This window comes from Schistocerca gregaria, chromosome 3, assembly GCF_023897955.1.
Source record: "Schistocerca gregaria isolate iqSchGreg1 chromosome 3, iqSchGreg1.2, whole genome shotgun sequence".
In the NCBI taxonomy this organism is placed as follows: Eukaryota; Metazoa; Arthropoda; class Insecta; order Orthoptera; family Acrididae; genus Schistocerca; species Schistocerca gregaria.
In genome coordinates, this window is record NC_064922.1 from 904,492,337 (window position 1) to 904,515,054 (window position 22,718).

The 22,718-nt window shown below is 38.3% G+C and overlaps 2 protein-coding genes and 1 long non-coding RNA gene across 20 annotated transcripts in view; 1 reads left to right on the forward strand and 2 right to left on the reverse strand.

The window, feature by feature from the left end:
• Nucleotides 1-22,718, reverse strand: part of LOC126355227 (longitudinals lacking protein, isoforms A/B/D/L) — a 718,131-nt gene that overhangs the window by 578,130 nt on the left and 117,283 nt on the right. The gene's annotated exons all lie outside the window — the stretch shown is intronic.
• LOC126355229 (uncharacterized) overlaps nt 1-22,718 on the reverse strand; it is a 283,576-nt gene that overhangs the window by 175,758 nt on the left and 85,100 nt on the right. The gene's annotated exons all lie outside the window — the stretch shown is intronic.
• The window catches only part of LOC126355234 (uncharacterized), a 92,371-nt gene continuing 72,745 nt past the window's right edge, over nt 3,093-22,718 (forward strand). Inside the window, exon 1 of the long non-coding RNA XR_007565490.1 lies at nt 3,093-3,232. This is a non-coding gene — a long non-coding RNA (uncharacterized LOC126355234). The remainder of the gene's footprint in view (nt 3,233-22,718) is intronic.

Here is a 22,718-nt window from a genome sequence, read left to right on the forward strand (position 1 = left end):
ACTGTGTCGTCGACAATGTGCAGTGCCTCCACCAGAATAATGTCACGTAGAAGAAGGTGTAATTAGATGAATGATGAACACTAAATTCACCTAACGAAGGTTTATTCAGCACTTGCACACACAAGAGTGTAGAATCTGCTTCTGGCCAGAACACATAAGGTAGATACACAGTTACAGAACATTCAAGTACAATGATTCTTGACATTTGTGGATACTTCTAGAATGTATTTGAACCAAATACAGAAATAAAAATTTTACAGTTCAGGTGAGTTTTGAACTCATGACCCTTCATGCAACAGTCTAGTATCATAACCACTACATCATGGTGACTGTGATACTCAGCTTCTTCTGTGACAATATCAGGTGAAACCAACCATTGAATAGCATAAGTATAGTTGTATTCTTCCTTCAAAGTAGCTGTTTTTTATGACAACGTTGTCCAGAAGTGATTTCTGTACTTAACAATGTGAGTAGATTAGCATTAGTTTGTTATTTATGTATTTAGAGAAACAATATGTAAATGAATCAATGAATTCAAACGCAACTGATGTTGTTTCAAACAAAATATTGGGAAATGCAATATCTATTTCTGCATTTATTCCACAACTCAATGTATTTCATGAAAGGTACCTGGTGTCAGTATAATTTACAATCCTTCATATTATGTTTGTGGATGCAATGCACAAAAAAATCTGTCCATATGCTTCTTTATATGTTGTATCCTCTGTTTACTACATTATTATGTGACGTGTGTATAGCAGAGTAATATGTCTTTAGAATTTTCTGTGAATATGAGTTCTCAAAATTTGAATGCAGTTCTTCACATACTGCCTTTGTTATTGAGTTTCCTTGTGCAAGTGTCTCTACAACATTCATGTGTTGACCAAGCAAATCTGTCACATAATTCACTGTTACAAGCCATTCAATAGTTTGACCACTTGGAGGGTCACAAGATTAGGCTTTGAGGTGCTGTCGACAATTTCATTAAAGAGATAGAGAAAAAGCTTGTTCAGGGGGAAAAGGTGGAGAGGGAAATCAGCCATGTCCTATCAAAGGAACCATGCCACAATTTGTCTTCAGTGATTTACAGAAAACATGAAGGCTATGAGGATTATGGGATCAAAAGACATGTTGCAAGAACAACTCCCAGCTATAAAATTCAGAGTATATGGTTTTGGGGGCATGGATCCAGATGATATGGGCTGTGCTCAGCAGCATGGTCTGCCACTGAGTGGTGTAATGGGACATCATTTTTTTAACATAACCTTTCTCTTATAGAAATAACCGATACCATTTATTCTATTGATTCTAATGTAGATGAACATTTGTATAACTAAAAGAATTTCATATGAATTTGTACATATGTTTCAACTAAAATGTATCAAAATAAATTAATTTGTTATGCTCTGTATGCAGAGTGAAGAGTTCGACAGAGCACTGAAAGACCTGAGTCAAAACAAGGCCCCCGGAGTAGACAACATACCTGTAGAACTACTGACAGCCAGTCCTGACAAAACTCTACCATCTGGTGAGCAAGATGTATGTGACAGGTGAAATACCCTCAGACTTCAAGAAGAATATAATAATTCCAATCCCAAAGAAAGCAGGTGTTGACAGATGTGAAAATTACCGAACTATCAGTTTAATGAGTCACAGCTGCAAAATACTAACACGAATTCTTGACAGACGAATCGAAAAACTGGTAGAAGCCGACCTCGGCGAAGATCAGTTTGGATTCCGCAGAAATGTTGGAACACGTGAGGCAATACTGACTCTACGGCTTATCTTAGAAGAAAGATTAAGGAAAGGCAAACCTACATTTCTAGCATTTGTAAACTCAGAGAAAGCTTTTGACAATGTTGAGTGAAATACTCTCTTTCAAATTCTAAAGGTGGCAGGGATAAAATATAGGGAGCGAAAGGCTATTTACAATTTGTACAGAAACCAAATGGCAGTTACAAGAGTCGAGGGACATGAAAGGGAAGCAGCGGTTGGGAAGGGAGTGAGACAGGGTTGTAGCCTATCCCCGATGTTATTCAATTTGTATATTGAGCAAGCAGTAAAGGAAACAAAAGAAAAATTCGGAGCAGGTATTTAAGTCCATGGAGAAGAAATAAAAACGTTGAGATTCGCCGATGACATTGTAATTCTGTCAGAGATAGCAAAGGACTTAGAAGAGTAGTTGAATGGAATGGATAGTGTCTTGAAAGGAGGATATAAGATGAACATCAACAAAAGCAAAACGAGGATAATGGAATGTGGTCTAATTAAATTAGGTGATGCTGAGGGAATTAGATTACAAACTGAGACACTTAAAGTAGTAGAGTAGTTTTACTATTTTGGGATCAAAAACCTGATGATGGTTGAAGTAGAGAGGATATAAAATATAGAGTGGCAGTGGCAGGAAAAGCATTTCTGAAGAAGAGAAATTTGTTAACATCAAGTACAGATTTAAGTGTCAAGAATTCTTTTCTAAAATATTTGAATGGATTGTAGCCATGTATGGATGTGAAACATGGACGATAAATAGTTTGGACAAGAAGAGAATAGAAGCTTTCAAAATGTAGTGCTACAGAAGAATGCTGAAGATTAGATGGGTAACTAATGAGGAAGTATTGAATAGAATTGGGGAGAAGAGAAGTGTGTGGCACAACTTGGCAAGAAGAAGGGATCATTTGGTAGGACATGTTCTGAGGCATCAAGGGATCACTAATTTAGCATTGGAGGGCAACATGGAGGGTAAAAATCATAGAGGGAGACCAAGAAATGAATACACTAAGCAGATTCAGAAGGATGTAGGTTGCAGTAAGTACTGGGAGATGAAGAAACTTGCACAGGATAGAGTAGCATGGAGAGCTGCATCAAACCAGTCTCAGGACTGAAGACAATATCAACAACATGTACAGTTAAAATTCTTCTTCTTGCAGAAATATCTGAAGTTACAAAATGTCTGGCATACTTAAAATTAGCATTATTAATTGCACAATCTGATGCTAACTATTAAATTAATTTCTGGATCCATTTATAAAATAATGTCATAACTTGGAGATGATTCTTCTTTTTTCAAGGAAGTTTATAGACTGTTTTGCTTTGTAAACTCTTTGGAATATTGTGAGACATGTTTTTGATTGTGTCACTAATATTTTAATTTGTGGTGTGATACAAATAGAAATTGTTTAGACGGTGTTATACTGAAAAATGTGACAAAGAATAAAATTCAAGAATAATAAAGGTAAATCTTTATCAGTTATTTAGTCATCAGGAACCCTCAATATTATAAACCAAAAATTCAGCCACAAGAATGTACTGCTAGACGCAATAACTGCAGCCAACAATACGAAGAGAAAATGAAGATAAGTAAAAAGGTTTCCTTTTGTATATCTTATGCCTCTTGAAGCTTTCAACACTTGTGCAAAGACAGAGAATTTTAATAGCGATGTGTGAGATGGTAAGATTACAGTGGTCAACTCTTCCCTTCACCACAGTTTGGTGGTGTTCACTCGTTTGAGTGGGCAGCAGGTTGGCAATCACGCCCATACAAAATTCTGTGCAGAAATTACAGCAGAGTTGGAATATGACATGTTTGCTTTCAAAGTGGTCCTGCCTCTGATAGAATTGGATATGCCTGTGATGGTAGTGGAGTAGGTTGTTCTGGGTGCATGTATTGGCACATATATGGCAGGTGGTTGACAGTGGATGTGATGAACTAGGACATTACGTAGATTGAGTGGGTGTTGGAATATCCCTTTAGAAGTGGTGGGTAGGATTGTGGGTAGGATTCCCTCATTTCAGAGCACAATGATAAATAGCTGAAGCCCTGAACCAGAAATGAATTATGGCTCCCTCGAAAAGTTCCTAGGTGGTCCCTAAGTCGGTTGGCACTCATTGATGTCACTGTGCAGTGTGTTCAACAGCCCTTGCCTGAGGCAAGAATGAGTTAACTGGTGCCAAATTTCTGTCCTGTGCACTTTCTGTCTTTCTTTCCAGCCATCAGCTGCTCCTCCCACTTCCTTTCTCCCCTCACCCACTTCACCTGACACAACCCCTCCTCATTCCATTCAAGCAGCAGCACTGGCACAGTGTAACCAGTAAGAACAATGTAGCCATACAGTAGTGTGTGTGTGTGTGTGTGTGTGTGTGTGTGTGTGTGTGTGTGTGTGTGTGTGTGAATGCGTGCATGCATGCACATGCATGTGTACATGTGTGATGGATGTGCACGCATGTCTTCTACAGCTCTGAAAAATGATTCCGCTTAAATCTATTGAAGTTCTCAGTCTTCTTTGTGTGCCTTTGACAACTCAGCACCTCTACCATTTGGTGATGTTCTACCTTTACTGCTTAAAATATTTACATTCCACTAAGACTTTCCATTACCATATTTCATAATTGTAACACTTAGCAGAAGAACGTGTCACCTCAAAGAAAGCAAAGAATGTTGACACACTTAGGCCACAGGGAACCAAGCAGAAAGGACACATTTAAAAAGAGCAAATAGGAAGTTCATGCACTGTGCAGAATGTGTTTCTAGAAATGGAGCAGCTACCCCTCTGGATTACTTCACTGTTGTTTTTCAGAATCAAGGTTATACGACACAAAGGGTACAAGTCAAGATACAAATGCAGAGTTCATTATTTGATTCCTGCAGCATTATGATTTTATTTATTTTCTTTGTGTGTAATGTGGTTTTCATCTTGAAAAGTTATTTTCCTAAGTACCAAATAACCAATTTCTATATTGTTTGTAGTACACACCCCAATCTGGGTGGAAAAGCTGCTTCAGTAATCAGAGGTAGATAAGACTGCACAACCTCCAACAGTACCCTGCCTGGTGAAATGCTGTAGTGTTAAACCATCCATTGTGGGAGTAGCTACAACTGCAGTGGACAAGCACTACAGGTACCACAGAGATGGCATGCCTCGGTCACTAATTTTCTAGCTTAATCCATTGAGAAGAATGATACGTAAGTGGAGCAGACCCTATGCCCAGCCAGTGTTCCAATTCTGGAGAGGATCCAGCTGTAACATGTGACTTGTGCCAGGTTACAGTTGTTTCCATATGAAGCTCTGCCTAGGAATCTACCATATCATACCCACAACAAAGTAACAAATCTGGAGAGTCACACTGAGAGGGCTAGGGGAGCTTATTCTATTACTCGTGCTCAGACTTCCTTGACTATCAATGGAGCTAATTTTATAAACTACAAACAGGTTAAGCTCTTCCCACAGATGTCTCCTTATACAATGAAGAGCCATTTGTGTTAAAGTGGGAGAGCTCAATCTCAGTGTACAGCTCTCATAAGTTCTGGTAGAGGCCAAGACACCTTATACATTTCCTTGATCTGTATGAATGTCATTGTGCTTTCACCTCTTTTAGGATGGGATTCATGAAAACCACTTTCTCCTTCACCTCACAATTCCTGTCAGGAAGGTCGCAGTTCGTAGTAATAGACGGCAAATCATCGAGTAAAACTGAAGTGATATCAGGTGTTCCCCAGGGAAGCGTCCTGGGACCTCTACTGTTCCTGATCTATATAAATGACCTGGGTGACAATCTGAGCAGTTCTCTTAGGTTGTTCGCAGATGATGCTGTAATTTACCGTCTAGTAAGGTCATCCGAAGACCAGTATCAGCTGCAAAGCGATTTAGAAAAGATTGCTGTATGGTGTGTCAGGTGGCAGTTGACGCTAAATAACGAAAAGTGTGAGATGATCCACATGAGTTCCAAAAGAAATCCGTTGGAATTCGATTACTCGATAAATAGTACAATTCTCAAGGCTGTCAATTCAACTAAGTACCTGGGTGTTAAAATTACAAACAACTTCAGTTGGAAGGACCACATAGATAATATTGTCGGGAAGGCAAGCCAAAGGTTGCGTTTCATTGGCAGGACACTTAGAAGATGCAACAAGTCCACTAAAGAGACAGCTTACACTACACTCGTTCGTCCTCTGTTAGAATATTGCTGCGCGGTGTGGGATCCTTACCAGGTGGGATTGACGGAGGACATCGAGAGGGTGCAAAGAAGGGCAGCTCGTTTTGTATTATCGCGTTATAGGGGAGAGAGTGTGGCAGATATGATACACGAGTTGGGATGGAAGTCATTACAGCATAGACGTTTTTCGTCGCGGCGAGACCTTTTTACGAAATTTCAGTCACCAACTTTCTCTTCCGAATGCGAAAATATTTTGTTGAGCCCAACCTACATAGGTAGGAATGATCATCAAAATAAAATAAGAGAAATCAGAGCTCGAACAGAAAGGTTTAGGTGTTCGTTTTTCCCGCTCGCTGTTCGGGAGTGGAATAGTAGAGAGATAGTATGATTGTGGTTCGATGAACCCTCTGCCAAGCACTTAAATGTGAATTGCAGAGTAGTCATGTAGATGTAGATGTAGATTCCTTATGTAATGTTGTCCAGCCAGTGAGTCTGTATGGCAACTCTGGACACATCATAGGTCTCTGATTTAATGTATCCTAATATTCTGGGACAAGTAAAGACAGTTCCAGATGAGTATGATCACAATCGCATTAATCGAGAAGTCAGGAAGGTTAGAGTTTCTTGTCCCATTGGTGAAGAGGTCACTAAAGACAAGGCACTAAGATTGGGGTAGAAAGTCAGCCATATCCTTTTTCAAAGGAACCATCTTGACCTTTGCCTTAAGTGATTTTGCAAAGCCACAGAAAAATAAACTGTCGATGGCTGGATGGTGATTTGAAGCTTGATCCACACAAATGGAGTCTGTTGTATTAAAAGCAGCACCATCCTGTTTGTTTCAGCTAGAAAGTCATCAGATGTTGGGCTGTTGTCATGTGGAGTTTCAGTGTCATCTCCTAAATTCCATCGCATCAACACAGAGATAAGAATGATGTATGCTAAGCTTCCATCTCACATAGCTGTGAAAGTAATTAGAGGAAGGATGAATGTAAGTTCTTTCTTTGATGACATCTATTTGTTCATTGCCAGCCATATCTACAGGAGCCTGCTGGCACTGATGTTCCAGCCACTGACCATGTGGAACTGAGTCTCAGTGCACGGAAGTGTCTCATTCTACATGGTCAAAACAGATAAGTCAATTTTTCACATAAGTAGTACCAGCATGCAAGTACAAAGTATAAAAGAGATGCAGCTGAAGTTTCCTCCAGGGATCATCAACTTGGTCAATTTCAAATGTAATGACTGGAGATCACCAGCCATATCATCCACAAACTACAACAGTGATTGTTCACACTGAAGTACGTCATCTTTTCTTGGCTGTAACACAGCTTCATTCTGTTGCAATCCTGTGTGGGAGCACTCAAAACTTTAAAATGATGAGGCCCACTGTCTGTGCATAGTTTTGAATCCCTGACAATATCTTCCTGAATTACTTCTATGTTGCAATTTTCAAAACATGACTGGTCATACTTTCTGTTTTCCTTTGACACAATCAAAGCACAGACTACCAAGAGCAACATTCCCTGCACAGGTCTGTTGATAGCAAGTTAATTATCTTATCTGTTTGATTACCTAACCACAACAATAGACTGACCAAGACAAGCAATTTATTGTGAGCATATAGGATGATGATGATGATTGTTGTGGTTTCATAGCACTCAACAAAATTGTTACGAGTGCCCTTGTAGAATATGAACTAAATGCTTAGTGAGAATAGTCTTTCCTAGAAAGCAATCTTCTTTGAAAAATGGTCCATGGACATGTATTAGAAATTTGAAAGACTCACCAGCAGTGGCAACAACAATGGCAGCAGTGTTTAATTACAAAATGTTTTAAAGTGAGCATTAAAAATTAAGCATGAGATCAAGCATGACTACATGCAGAATAGATGGTATATGTGGTTGGCTGACCACTCATAAAAACAGTGGCCAGTCATTATGAGAACAAGCAAAAGTTAAAATTGCTTAAAGAAAAACCTCAGTTTTAGTTTAAGAAATGTGCAGCACACATTTCACTGCAGAGTGAAAATCTAGTCCCAGAATACACTGTGTTAATAATAATAATAATAATAATAATAATACATATTTTTAAAGGTGGTAGTAAGGACCAAAACAAGAAACAAATGTCCATTAAATAGGGGCCCTAAAATGCATACTGTAACCCATTCGATTTATCTGTCCACTGTAGTGGACAATATTATTTTCAGTCAACGTACACATTCTAAAAGCTTCATAAGGCACTGGGCATAGTGTGCTTTTTATTGGACATTCTCTTCTATGAGTCTGCATTCCAGTGCCATTTGTTGACCAGTGCTTGAACCTCCAAGGCATGCATGAAGTGTAACTTGCAGTATTGTATACAATTTTTTTTTCTAAATGTTCAATGAATTGCTGGTATTTTTTCCTCTTGAAAGAGCTTTCCATAAAGTCAAAATTGGATGCAATCATAAGTTAGTGGAATTACAGTTGCCGTGGCAAAGTTTCAAAAAATTGTCTGCGACAGTGAACATAGTGTCTACAGTAACTCTCATCTTCGGTTTCCTACAACAATTCAACTTGGTTCTAAATGGTTGCTCTCATTTTCACCATAGTTTGTTGTTTGTAATTACTTGGAATTATTTCAGCAATGATCAGGAATTATAAAGAAAAACTCAGTATGGAAGAGATTTTAGAAGTTCTGGAAAATAGCTGTATATCTGATACTGAAGAACTTTAGGTGATGACAATTTTTATTCAGTGGCTGACAGCAATGCTGAACTTTCCCTGACAATGGATTATTTCAAGGAGGAAGATTTAGATGAATATAATCATGATGATGAGCCTGATTCTTGATATACTTTACAAGAATCATAAGTCTTGGAGAGAAGGACTCTATTGAACAAACATGTATGCCTGGTGATGGATTTTCAATAAAATATTTGAATGGACAAAAGCTCACATATAAGATAGACATTTCAAGGAATTCTGTTGTATGTCTCACCACAAATTCATTTTCCTCAGCCAACTGTAAAGAGCAAGTAACAGTAGTCAGGCCCCCAGCACCTACTATGATAATTATTTTACTAAAAGATTTACCACTTACAACAGTAGAAAGTGCAAAGTTGTATGGATTTCAGAATAATACTACAAATTTTACACCGACAAATGTAGGAGAAATGATATGTTCCATTGGGATTTCGTTTGCTAATTGGAAACTTGAACTAGACACAAATACGATTAAATTAGAATACAAAGTTTTGTGTACATGTTATATCAGAAGCTATGACAATGAATAAGGTTTTCAAATTGAAGAATTCAGATAATTTCTGGGAAGTCTGTCCTTTGTTTGATACAGTCAAATAGAGGTGTCAAACTCATGAAATGGAACCTCAACTGTGTGCGGATGAACAGGTGATCCCTTTAAAAGTTAGAGCCCAAACCCTTTAAAATGGAAGATCAGTGTCAAATCATTCATACTAATTAAGCAAAAAAGGTGGAGATTCAAAGTGTGTGTGTTTTGTGTGGAAATTAATATCAATGTCCTCCTGATTTTTCAAGGAGTGTCTTGAACTATACATGAAGAGTAAATGCAATTTGGTCTAGGTGCAAGTACTGTCATGTGACTAACCGAGCGAATCAGTGTTCCATTTCCACAGTAACACTTTGATAATTATTTCAGCACATACTGGCTATTCCAGTGGTATTATTGGAACTATTTGGGTAAATTTATTTCAGAAAAAAGACTTATGCAGGAGGTTGTCAGAAATATTGGTGCTATAATTCTTCCAAAATCTGACAACAGCTGTGACTTTAGGCTCTAATTTCAAAGGCACTGGAACTTACAAGGCTTTGTAACCAAGGATACACGTCAATGTTGGGATAAGACTAATAAACTGAATATTGATGTTCCAAGACTGAGGATGTGGAACTGTACAACACGGCCACTGGTAGTGTTGACAAGTGGGACCTTTTCATTTCAATTTATAAACAGCTAGTTCCATCATATAGGTGGACACAGCACATGTTTACTCATGCCAGTGATATGGCTGTAACCAATTCATGGCTGGAGTATCAGCATGTGGCAAAATATCTTGGGTTTCCTGAAAATGAAGCTTTGGATATATTCAGTTTTCATCAGTATATTGCAGAATCGTGGATTACGGCATAAAAGCCAACTATTAAGAAGAGAGGCCGAATTTCAAATGAAATCTTGATTGGACAGCTAAAACACAGATACAGTGTCCCAAATGCAAGCTTCATCTTTGTATAGCAAGAAGGCACAACTGATTTCTACAATTCAATACAAAATAAACTTTGCATGAAAATACAGCTTCAGTAGCATCATTTCACTTTTGCAAAGCTTTTTCTAATAAATTGTCACAGATACTTTACTAGCTTATTTAAATGTTCCATTCCTTTAGAACAGATGTCACAATTACTTTAGAGAATAAAAATACATAATAAAAAATTCTGAAAAATATGAAAAATTTAGGTGGGTAATCTATAACTTCGATTAGGATAGTCCAGTTTTTATTTCTGCTACATGAAACACTTCCTATAAGTAAGTTCTACTTGGATACCAGATTACAAAATTTTCATCCCCAAAATGGAAAAAAAAGACTGAAAGTATTAAGTGCTAGGAGCACTTGTTGATCTTCACCACTACAAAACCCATCTCTTGTATTGCAAGCACTTTGCTATTACAAATGACCTATAGAATGCAGTAAACAAATAGGGCACATTCTTCTGTTATGGTCCATGGATGCAGCACACAGTAAACATCTGTTAGTGTTGTTATTGTAAATGTTTTTTACAGTTCTGCATAACTGCATTACATAAATTAGTGACAATGGGAACAGTTTCTGTTTTGTTAAGTTTTTGAAATGTGTAAAACTCTAGTCTTAATTTTGCACTTACCAGGATAATGGAAACTTATTATTCCATATGGGAAATGATGGACACAATCTTTGTTTGCTTCCACATGCCAGACCATCACAGAAGCTCATATCTGCCATTTTCTGTGTGGAATAAAATGTTTCCACTAAGCTGGTAAGCACAAAGATAAAACTACAATGTAAAAGCATTTTCCAACCTTTTCAAAACATAAACTGGTTCTATTAGACCTAATGTATGTGCTGCACTTACCTAGAACTGTGAATACAGTTTACAGTAAGAACACCAACAGATGTCACTGCATTCTATATCCACAGACAATAACAGAGGAATGTGTCCCCCTTTTTTTTATTATATCCCATAGGTCATTAATAATAGCAAAGACCTTGAAGTAGAAGAGATGTGTTTAAGAGTACTGAAGATGTGTATATCCTCATAGCTCTTAAGGTATGCATTTTAAAGCCCAGATTAAGTGGGCAATATTTTTCTTGTTTTTGTCCATACTACAATCTCTCAAAATATGGAATACTTTTTTACACCCTGTATATTACAGAGAGCTTTGAGAGACGAAATAGTGAAGGCAGCAGAGGATCAAGTAGGTAAAAAGACGAAGCCTAGTAAGAAATCCTTGGGTAACAGAAGGGATATTGAATTTAATTGCTGAAAGGAGAAAATATAAAAATGCAGTAAATGAAGCAGGCAAAAAGGAATTAAAAAACAAAAACAAAAATGAGATCAACAGGAAGTCCAAAATGGCTAAGCAGGGATGGCTAGAGGACAAATGTGAGGATGTAGAGGCATTTCTCACTAGGGGTAAGATAGATACTGCCCACAGGAAAATTAAAGAGACCTTTGGAGAAAAGAAAACCACTTGTATTAATATCAAGATCTCAGATGGAAAACCAGTTCTAAGCAAAGAAGGGAAAGCAGAAAGGTCGAATGAGTAAATAGAGGGTCTATACAAGGGCGATGTACTTGGGGACAATGTAATGGAAATGGAAGATGATGTAGATGAAGATGAAATGGGAGATATGATACTGCATGAAGAGTTTGACAGAGCACTGAAAGACCTAAGTTGAAACAAGGCCCCGGGAGTAGACAATATTCCATTAGAACTACTAACAGATTTGGGAGAATTAGCTCTGACAAAAACTCTACCATCTGGTGAGCAAGATGTATGAGACAAGCAAAATACCCTCAGGCTTCAAGAAGAATATAATAATTCCAATCCCAAACTACTGAACTATCAGTTTAATAAGTAACAGCTGCAAAATACTAATGCGAATTCTTTACTGACGAATGGAAAAATGGGTAGAAGCCAACCTTGGGGATGATCAGTTTGGATTCCGTAGAAAGGAGTCTGAAGCCTTAAAACATCTCACAGTGGACAAATCACTATCAAGAAAAAGTGCCATGGGCACGGCATCATTAACATGGAGTACAATTTACAGTGGACTGTACCCTTGATAACCACTGTTAAAGTTGTGTCCACTCCTCATCTTGGATTTGAGTAATTGAGGTAAAGATAAAGCTGTAATCTACCTGAAGATTAGTTCCAGCAAGACAGTGATTTACTAGGCTTCATCCCAGTGGAGATGGTAGACCCCTGCCATTTTCCAATCTTTGAACAAAGTTACCTGTCCAATTGCAGGGAAAACTACAGTTTACCATGGACTCTGAACCATGGACGACTTGGCATTTTCCCCATTAACAAATCATTGCCAGAGGTGAAAAAGTGATAAGTGACAGAAATCTCAGGATCGACAAAGGACTGTACCATGGACCTATGAGTTTGAAGTTGGAAACATCACTGTTTAGCCACTGAGTCACACAATAATAATTTGTGCCATTTGCCACCGAGGGAATGGCCATAGTTGAAAGAGCAGTGGAAAGTTGTACTGCCTTAGTTTAATATCTTAGTTGATCTATCACCTTCAAAAATGTTGCATACATGTTTGTAGGGATAACTGGCCACGATCATACTGATAAGAGAGCAAGGAGAGAATTTCTTGATCTGGCACATGAATATCAATTTACAAAAAAGTTTTTACTATGCTAAATCATAGCTGATTGCAAACTAATCTGTGGAACAGCTAAAAGAGATGTAAGAATTTTTTCATTGTCAATGAAAATTTGTCTAAAGTTGATGATGGATCATAAGGACACTAATTCTTCATTATCAACATTTAAGAGACAAGCTCCTGAATTGATGCTGTTGTAAGCTTATGAGCCCCTCCTTGCGCGAGCGCGCGCGCGCGCGCGTGCACACACACACACACACACACACACACACACACACACACAATGTATTTATAACCTAATTCACAATTCCTTGATGCCTGAGGATGTTTTGTATCAAGCAAACCTGTCTTTTTATCAAGTTGTGCCTTAAATTATTTTATTTTCCAGTTTGATCTAATACCTCACCATTACTTATTAGTTATTTCATCTACCCATCTAATTGTCAACTGTATGGATTAGGATAGATTGCAACACATAAAATAGAGGAGACATTGAATGCTAGACAGGCACATTTAAAAGTACATTTGAAAATAGACTAAGATATCAGACAAAAGATTTAGAAAAATATGCCCACACATTCATACACACACAACTCACACATTCCTTCCTTCCTGCGTTGTGTTTGGGTGAGAGTGTATGTGTATGATGTCTAATTGTGTCGAAGGTCTTTTTGGCTGAAAGCTTACCTTTTTGTCTTTAGCCTATCTGCAACTCAGCATCTCCCTATGTAGTGAGAAGCAGTGTATCATTTTCATAATATTGTTATTATTCTAGCCTAGATTTTCCATTGTTTGATTCAAAAGTAGTATTGATTTTGTTTTTGGTAAATTAGCTGTCACTTAGTTAAAACTAAGGAACATAATTCATTCAGTGCTTTGCAAGGTAAGATACATATCATCAAGATCAATACAATTTTGGGGGGAGGGGGGGGGGGGGGGGGGGGGGGAGGAAATAAGTAAAATGGATTGTCCAGAGCTCCTGGGTATGCATGCTGATCAGCTGACTTTGGTGATGAAAGAATTGGAAAGTTGGCTTTGGATATTTTCATTTTTTGATTTTGTATGAAATAATTTTTTGGGACAGGTCCACACACTGCACAAAATATTCATTGCACAGAAACATAGTGTAAGAATAATACCTGGTCTCCGGTCTTGAATGTTCTGTAGGTAAATGTTTAAAAAATTGAGCATAGTAACAACTGCCTCACAGTAAATTTACGCTCTGATAAAGTTTGTTGTGAATATCGAGGACTGTTTACAAATGGTAGTAAAACTCATAAACACAACACTAGGAACAAAAGTGATCTCCATCATCCACAACTTAACCATAGTCCAGCAAAGAGAGCTGCAAGTATGCTGTCATAAAAATATTTATTTTACCACCTCCCTTGTGGATTAAAGGAACCAACAGATAATGGAAGTTTTCAAAACAAACTGAAATCATGTCCAACTGATGACTCGTCTATACCACAGATGAATTTCTGAGTGGTTATGTGTGATTGGGTTACATTTATCATTGTTTGCTGTAGATTAAGATGAAAATAAAAATTACAATTATGTACGTGGTCAAGATATATCTATGTTTTCACAGGGAAAATGTGCCTTATTTGTGAACCTACTGACACATTTCACATAGGTGAGCTGTCGTGAGTATGATCCACAGAACATGCAAAAATTAAACTAAGATGACGTGACAGCAACAGATGCTCACAACGAAAATTGTCTGCTACCCCCAGTTGTGCCTTGGGTGCTATTATGTCATTGCTGAGGAGGAGAGTTATGTGTTAGTAGGCGAATGATAGGCTGGGGCTAAAATATAACAAATTAATGATGGTGAAGTCCACAGTTTTACCATTGCAAACATTCAGTCACACACATGGAAATAATCATCTTGAACACAAATCAGAATAGGGCACTGTCCTTTGACCCAGCCACCACCTCCAGTGGGAGGACCTACCAGAGTATTGTGCTTGTGGTGTTCCAATGTTGGCCCACCATATTTTACTTGATTGAAATTTATATTCAATCAAGGCATGGCACTTTTTCTTGATAGTGATTTGTCCACTGTGAGATGTTTTAAGGCTTCAGACTCCTTTCTACGGAATCCAAACTGATCATCCCCAAGGTTGGCTTCTACCCATTTTTCCATTCGTCAGTAAAGAATTCGCATTAGTATTCACTTGTGTCACCCTGAGTTCCAACTGACACCACGATGCTGTGGTGAAGTTTGCAAGCCTCACAAATCAGGCTGACTCCTGGGTTCACCACATGCACCACTGCACCAAGAACTGATTGGACTCTTGTAGTTCGGTTTTGGCAAAACTGGAAGATGTGCCTCCTCTGAAACCAACATGCAATATTTCTGTGGACCTCTCCTATTGAGTCAACTGCATATACAAAACAGATATTCAGTTAATACAATATCTGCAGACTGCACATGCCAATTTTTCAACTTAATAATTGCAAAAAGTGTCATTTTGTAGGCCTCTTCAGAGAGAGAATTCAGGGTTCCATGCTGGATATACATTGAAGTGCAAAAGAAACTGTTATAGGTATGCGTATTCAAGTACAGAGATATGTAAGCAGGCAGAATGCAACGCTGCAGTTGGCAACGCTTATATGAGACAACAACTGTTTGGCGCAGTTGTTAGATCAGTTACTACTGTTACAATGGCAGGTTATCAAGATTTATGTGAGTTTGGACATGGTGTTATAGTCTGCACATGAGAAATAGGACACAGCATCTCCGAGGTAGCGATGAAGTGGGGATTTTCCCATACGAGCATTTCATGAGTGTACCTTCAATATCAGCAAACTGGTAAAACGTCAAATCTCCAACTTTGCTGCAGCCAGAAAAAGATCCTGAAAGAATGGGATCATTCAATGTGACACAGCTGCAATTTTTCCATAAATTGCTGCAAATTTCAATGCTGCCATCAACAAACGTCACCATATGACCATTCAACAAAACATCATCGATACAGGCTTTCGGGGCTGAAGGCCCACTTTTGTACCATTGATGGCTGCACAGAGCAAAGCTTTATGCCTTGATTGGGCCCATCAACACTGACATTGAACTGTTGATGACTGGAAACAGGTTGCCTGGTCAGACAAATCTCATTTTCAATCACATCGAGTGGATGGATGCCTACTGGTATGGAGACAATCTCATGAATCAAAAAATCCCGCATGTCAGCAGGGTCCTGTTCAAGCTGGTGGAGGCACTGTAATGCTGTGGGGCATGCGGAGTTGGATTGATGCGACACCCCTGATATGTCTACATATGACTCTGACAGGTGACGTGTAGGTAAGCATCCTGTCTGATCACCTGCATTCATTCATGTCCATTGTGCGTCCCGGTGGACTTGTGTGATTCCAGCAGAACAAGGCGACACCCCACACATCCAGAATTGCTACATAATGACTCCAGAAACACTCCTCCAAGTTTAAACACTCCCGCTGCCCACCAAACTCCCCAGGCATGAACATTTATGGAGCAGATCTGGGATGCCTTACAACATGCTGTTTAGAAGTGATCTCCATCCCTTATACTCTTACAGATTTATGGACAGCCCTGCAGGATTCGTGGTGTCAATTTCCTCCAGCACTACTTCAGAAATAAGTTGAGTCCATGCCATGTTGCGCTGTGTACCCCCCCCCCCCCCCCCCCCCTTGAGTGTAAATATCAATCTTACAGGTTAAATAGTAAAATCTTAACCACTTGCCACTTGAGATAATTTCCTGGTGTTTTTATGATGATAATAAGTGGTCAACACACTTGCCAATTAAAGTTTTGTCTTTCTCTTATTATAGGTGGAAATCTGATTAAAACACTTGTATGAAATATTAAAACCCTTGCCTGAAATAGTGTCCCCCATGAACCATGGACCTTGCCATTGGCGGGGATGCTTGTGTGCCTCAGCAATACAGATAGCAGTACTGTAGGTGCAACCATAACAGAGGGGTATCTCTTGAGAGGCCAGACAAACATTTGGTTCCTGAAGAGTGGCAGCAGCCTTTTCAGTAGTTGCAGAGGGCAACAGTCTGGATGACTGACTGATCTGGCCTTGTAACATTAACGAAAAAGACATTGCTGTGTTGGTACTGCGAATGGCTAAAAGCAAGGGGAAACTACAGCTGTAATCTTTCCCGAGGGCATGCAGTTTTACTGCATGGTTAAATGATGATGGTGTCCACTTGGGTATAATATTCCGGAGGTAAAATCGGACCTCCGGGCGGGGACTGCTCAGGAGGATATCGATATCAGGAGAAAAAAAACTGGCGTTCTATGGATCGGAGCTTGAAATATCAGTTCCCTTAATTGAGCCAGTAGGTTAGAAAATTTAAAAAGGGAAATGGATAGGTTAAGGATAGATATAGTGGGAATTAGTGAAGTTCGGTGGCAAGAGGAACAAGACTTCTGATCGGGTGAATACATGGTTATAAATACAAAATCAAATAGGGACAATATAGTAGTACATTTAATAATGAATAAAAAAATAGGAGTGCGGGTCAGCTATTATGAACAGCACAGTGAACGCATTATTGCAGCCAAGATAGATACGAAGCCCATGACTACCACAGTAGTACAAGTTTATATGCCAACTAGCTCCGCATATGATGAACAGACGAAAGAAATGTATGATAAGATAAAAGAAATTATCCAGATAGTGAAGGGAAATGAAAATTTAATAATTATGGGGGACTCGAATTTGATAGCAGGAAAAGGAAGAGAACGAAAAGTAGTAGGTGAATATGGAATGGGGGTAAATAATGAAAGAGGAAGCCGCCTGGTAGAATTCTGCAGAGCATAACTTAATCATAGCTAACACAGAAACATGAAAGAAGGTTGTGCACACGGAGAGGCCTGGAGACACGGAAAAGTCTCATTTCCTGGTGCAGATGTGGACTCTGACCACAATCTATTGGTAATAAACTGTAGATTAAAACTGAAGAAACTGCAAAAAGGTGGGAATTTCAGGAGATGGGACCTGGATAAACTGAAAGAACCAGAGATTGTAGAGTGTTTCAGAGAGAGTATTAGGGACCGATTGACAGGAACAAAGGAAAGAAATTCAGTAGAAGAATAATGGGTAGCTTTGAGACATGAAATAGTGAAGGAAGCAGAGGTTCAAGTAGGTAAAAAGACGAAGCCTAGTAGAAATCCTTGGGTAACAGAAGAGATATTGAATTTAATTGATGAAAGAATAAAATATAAAACTGCAGTAAATGAAGCAGGCAAAAGGGAATACATACAAACGTCTCAAGGATGTGATTGACAGGAAGTCCAAAATGGCTAAGCAGGAATAGCTGTAGGATAGATGTAAGGATGTATAGGCATATATCACTAAAGGTAAGATAGATACTGCCTACAGGAAAATTAAAGAGACCTTGGAGAAAAGAGAACCACATGTATGAATATCAAGAGCTCAGATGGAAACCAAGTTCTAAGCAAAGTACGGAAAGCAGAAAGGTCGAAGGAGTATATAGAGGATCTATACAAGGGTGATGTACTTGAGGGTAATATTATGGAAATGAAAGATGACATAGATGAAGATGAAATGGGAGATATGATATTGCCTGAAGAATCCAACAGAGCATTGAAAGACCTAAGTCGAAACAAGGCCCTGGGAATAGATGACATTCCATTAGAACTACTGATAGCCTTGGGAGAGCCAGCCCTGACAAAACCTCTACCATCTGGTGAGCAAGATGTATGAGACAGGTGAAATACCCTCAAGCTTCAAGAAGAATATAATAATTTCAATCCCAAAGAAAGTAGGTGTTGACAGGTGTGAAAATTACTGAACTATCAGTTAAATAAGCCACAGCTGCAAAATACTGACATGAGTTCTTTAGAGATGAATGGAAAACCTTGGGGGAGATCAGTTTGGTTCCATAGAAATGTTGGAACACGTGAGGCAATACTGACCAGATGACTTATCTTAGAAGATAGATTAAGGAAAGGTAAACCTATGTTCTAGCTTTTGGAGACTTAGAGAAAGCTTTTGACAATGTTGACTGGAATACTCTCTTTCAAATTCTGAAGGTGGCAGGGGTAAAATACAGGGAGCAAAAGGCTATTATATTTTGTACAGAAACCAGATGGCAGATATAAGAGTCAATTGACATAAAAGGGAAGCAATGGTTGGGAAGGGAGAGAGACAGGCTTGTAGCCTATCCCAGTTGTTATTCAATCTGCATATTGAACAAGCAGTAAAAAATTCAGAGTAGGGATTAAAATCCATGGAGAAGAAATAAAAACGTTGAGGTTTGCCAAGGACATTTTAATTCTGTCAAGAGACAGCAAAGGACCAGGAAGAGCAATTGAATGGAATTGACAGTGTCATGAAAGGAGGATATAAGAAGAACATCAACAAAAGCAAAACGAAGATAATGGAATGTGGTCTAATTAAATCAGGTGATGCTGAGGGAATTAGATTGCGAACTGAGACACTTAAAGTAGTAGAGCAGTTTTACTATTTTGGGATAAAAATAACTCATGATGATTGAAATAGAGAGGATATAAAATGTAGACTGGCACTGGCAAGAAAAGCGTTTCTGAAGAAGAGAAATTTGTTAACATCAAGTACAGATTTAAGTGTCAGGAATTCTTTTCTAAATTATTTGTATGGAGCATAGCCATGTATGGATGTGAAACATGGACGATAAATAGTTTGGAGAAGAAGAGAATAGAAGCTTTCAAAATGTGGTTCTACAGAAGAATGCTGAAGATTAGATGGGTAGATCAGATAACTAATGAGCAGATATTGGGTAGAATTGGGGAGAAGAGAAGAGAAGTTTGTGGCACAACTTGACTAGAAGAAGGGATCGTTTGGTAGGACATGTTCTGAGGCATCAAGGGATCACCACTTTAGTATTGGAGGGCAGTGTGGAGGGTAAAAATCATAGAGGGAGACCAAGAGATGAATACACTAAGCAGATTCAGAAGGATGTAGGGTGCAACAGTAACTCTGAGTTGAAGAAGTTTGCACAGGATAGAGCAGCATGGAGAGCTGCATCAAACCAGTCTCTGGTCTGAAGAGCACAACAACAACATGAAATAGCGAAAATATCAGTTGCAAATGCAAATCAAAGAGAAAGACAAGCCAACTCCAAAGACAAGTGCACTATATTTATCACAACCAATAAACCCATCAACATAGATTTTGAATCTACAGTGGTTTGAGTAGAGTTACTTATCCAAGTTTTCAGATTACAGATATCTGTCAACTTACAGCTTCATTTGTCAGTATTGCTGGTCACTACAGTGAGAGCTTTGAAAATAATGTGTGCAAATTTTCTGGGCATGCAATAAAAATACAGGCTATTTAAATGTCATATTGACATGCAGTTTTCTGAGAACTATTATAAAAATGTCGATGAGTTCATTTAGGAATTCTGTAACAAGGTTGTTGAGTGAAACAAACCATTCTGTATGAGCACAATGAAGCAAAGGATCTCTGCTTGTTGTTACACTTACATTAATTAACACAGCAGCAAACAATATGCTGTTTTGCATGACACAAACCTTTCAACCTCACTACACAAAAGTGGGTGTTTGATAATGAGACTGTTGCATCCAAAACACTTGGACTATCAAACAGAGAAAAATGCATGCTTTGTTGTAAGGATAGTGTTCAACATTTTTGTGTTTCACTCTCAAAACACAGCCACTATGAAGTGTTAAACATAACAATGAATGAGTAAGCTTTCAGAGATGCCACCCAGAAGAGTATAATGTCAACTGTATGTAACACAGCCTACATTTGGAAGGGTCCTGAAGGTGTGGAATGAATGTCTCCATGGGATGGTACATCAAGTTCATAAGGTGACCAATGGTTTTGGATGCTGATGATGTTCAAAAATCAGCATTTGCCTGGAAATTGTCCAGTTCACTAACTTTGGTAGTTTTTTCCTGATACTACTCTGCCTGACTGCTGGATCCAAGTGGGAAGTTGTCACTGGAGTCCAAAAAATTAATACTTTCTACTTGTTAGAAATTCATAATAAATATTTATTACTGAGAAATAACTTGCAGAACAGTCTAAGTGTGTAATTTGCTCAATGTTCAGAACACATACTACTTCTCTTTACATAAATTTCTCAAAATCTTGATAGCTGACACCAGTGTTGCATATGACAATGTATTTAATGAAGTACTGACAAAGAAAGATTTGATGGGGGAGCTGTTTTGAAGTTAAAAAAAAAAATAATAAAAACAAAAAATGCTGTTTTTTTGGGAATCATGATGTTACATCAGAGAGATCATATTAGCCTACAGTCATAAGACTGACACAATAAATCCAAATCAGTAGAGAGGGTCAAAGGGGAGACTTTGTTATCATTTGTCTTCTCCTCATTAAGGTTGTTCTATTTTTGAATGCTTTATCGACCTAGCATTTGTGTACTTGTTTAAGTGCTGGTCAGAAAGACACGGTGAGCCACGTAAATTTGTAGCCTCCTTGTGGGGATGTCTGGATGAGATGACTTTGATGCAAGTATTAAGCAGCTGCACTGTAAGTGTGTGAATTTGTACAGGCATTATTGACTTATTTCTTTATCTCGGTAGACAGTATATTTCTCTCTCCTATGCACAACAGATTCTCACTGTTCCAGATAAGAGACTCTCAGAGCAACTGATGCATATTTTAAGAGAGAGATAAATAACTCACTTGATATCTTCTGTGCCGCTTTCTATGCAGTTTTTCTCTGTTATGAAACAACACCATATGATGAAAAACTAGTATTTCAGACATCACTTTCATTTTCGTATTGGGTGTCTTACTGTGAGACAAACAAATGTATTTTTAGTGTGCTCTGAAAATACTGTTGTAGATTACTATGTGTCAGAATGGTGACAAGTTTGTCATTTTCATTATATTTTTCATAGCAGGTCTCATGAATATTTCAAAAATGTTAGGTATCCATTTCCTTCCATCTGCATGGTGAACTTGATGTTTTGTGCATGTCGTTGATGCTGTGCAGGAATTTCTGCACGTTTTCTAGCCTTTTGGTCTAACCATGAAACATTCATACATATATGTTGAATGACTTTGGTTAAAGGAAAGTGAATTCAAGAGCTCTTTCCTGTAACTGCTCTATATACAAGATAGTGCTTCAACGGGCTAAAGGAACTCTATCTATTTATTTGTTGACATTGCTCCTGGACAGTCCAATAAAGAAAAATCTGATGGTACTCTTGGGCAACTACAAATGGTGTTCAAAAAGTTTTGCATAATCGTCTCTAATTTTTTTAAATTTTTTTGCAGGAGGAGATGAATTTTTTTGTGAACATACTTGGAACATTTAGCTATAAGTTGGTATATAAAAGTGAGCCGTAATGGACCATGAAGTAGATGTCAGGTTGTGACAATGGTTGGTGATGGATTTCCTCTTCAAGACCAACAATGACTCTGCCACATTGATTCACAGGAAGTTGCTCACTGTTTATGGAGAGGACACAGTGGATCACAGTAGCATCCAGTGGTGGTTGCAGAGGTTTAAAGAAGGTGATTTCTCTCTACTGGACAATGCACGATGCGGTAGACCACCGACAGCAGTGAGAGATATGAATAAGGAGACCATTGTTCAAATAATCAAGAAGATTTTTCTGTTCCCTAGTGATTGTACCAGTGATACCACACTATCCAATGACAAGAGTCATTGGAGCAAACTGTTGTGTCGTTGCTGGTCTTGAAGAGGAACTCCATCACCGACCATTGTCGCAACCTGACATCTACTTCATGGTCCATTATGGCTCCCCTCTAAATAAAAGAAAATAATTTTATATACCAACTAATAGCTAAATGTTGCAAGTATGTTCACAAAAAATTCAATTCTCCTCCCGCAAAACATAAAAAATTAGAGACAAATGCGCAAAACTTTTTGAACA